Consider the following 1,423-nt stretch of genomic DNA (forward strand, 5'->3'; position numbering starts at 1 on the left):
TCTACTAGCTTTTAAATGTTGTTGAATGATTCTAATTAAAAAACAACCACCACAATGACAACAACAATCTTGTGTTACCCTTGAGTTTATAAGCACTTGTACAGACCGACAGGGAGAATTGGTGGGGAAAAAATGATGTTGAGGGGAGAAGAAACGGTCGTGTGGACTAACCCCTCAAAGATTGTGTGTGGCATTTATTGCAACACTCTCCAAGTGGAAAAGCTTGACTATTTCATTCGAGTTTATCATATGCCTTAGATTCTACTTCCTGAGACAGGAAAGCAGATAAGCACCTTTAGTGCTTTTCAATAACAAGGTTAAATCAAAGAGCATTGATGTTTAGTTAAGAAAATTTTAAATGATAGTTTACCCAGTTTGGGGAGCCCGAGCGGCTCAGTCGATTAAGCATCCGACTCTTGATCTCAGCCCAGGTCTTGATCTCTGGATGGTGAGTTCAAGCCCCGTGTTCAAGCCACCCTGGGCATGAAGCCTACTTAAAAAAATTTTTTTTACTGAAATTTATCACTGCAAATTAAAAGAGGTTTTAGAATTCATACCCAGCCTGTTATCATTAACATTGTAAAAGTTACTTCTTACTGAGCTTAGCCATAAAGAGAAAGAATCCTTACGTAAAGGGAACAGATGGATTTGGTGACTTCTCTTCATTATTTTGGGGAGAACGGTATGGGACAAGGTCACATTTTCTTAGTGGCTGAGGAAGAGGCTTTGTGTGAACACTTGGTAAGTGGGCAGGGCTGGGGACTGAGACCCACCGGGATCGGGATCGGGATCGGGATCGTGCTTGAGGAACAGCAGGGGGGCAGCTGTTGGGCGGCCAGTCAGGCTGTGTGTTGCTCACTGGGGTAGGGAAGTGGAGAGTGAAAGATGAAGAGAACGAGGAGAAACACTTGGGGTGTATGAGGAGGATGAAGAAAGTTGTCTCCAATGAAATTTTATTATGTGTTTGCTGGGTGGTGTGTGAGGTAAAACCTCTCCCCCTTCTCCCCATACTGTGTGATGGTGATTTCTCAGGACCGGATCGTAGGGTTGGATCTGTTCTCAGGTAAGGCACAAAGGGCCGAGTGTCAGCTGAATGTGGCACTTAGGGTGGACAGGGAGAGAGGGCGGGGAGGCGAAGGAGGCAGGGCGAGAGAGCCTGCCAGTTCCGTGTTAATGCAAAGCCTTAGGATGTGCTGGAGTCCAGGGAACATCACAGACCTTACCCAGCCCCTACCTGTTCCCCTCTTTTGTCCCAGCACGGAATACGATCTACTAGTCTTGACTGAATCCCTTTAGGTGTCTGGCATTGTGCGTGCCATTATACAGTGGATTCAAGCAAAGACAGGGTATGATCTGGCTTTGATGTCTTGATTTAAGAGCCCACTAGATAACTCATGGATGCACGAAGAAACCCTGCGTGGAA

This window comes from Panthera uncia, chromosome D1, assembly GCF_023721935.1.
Source record: "Panthera uncia isolate 11264 chromosome D1, Puncia_PCG_1.0, whole genome shotgun sequence".
Classification (NCBI taxonomy): Eukaryota; Metazoa; Chordata; class Mammalia; order Carnivora; family Felidae; genus Panthera; species Panthera uncia.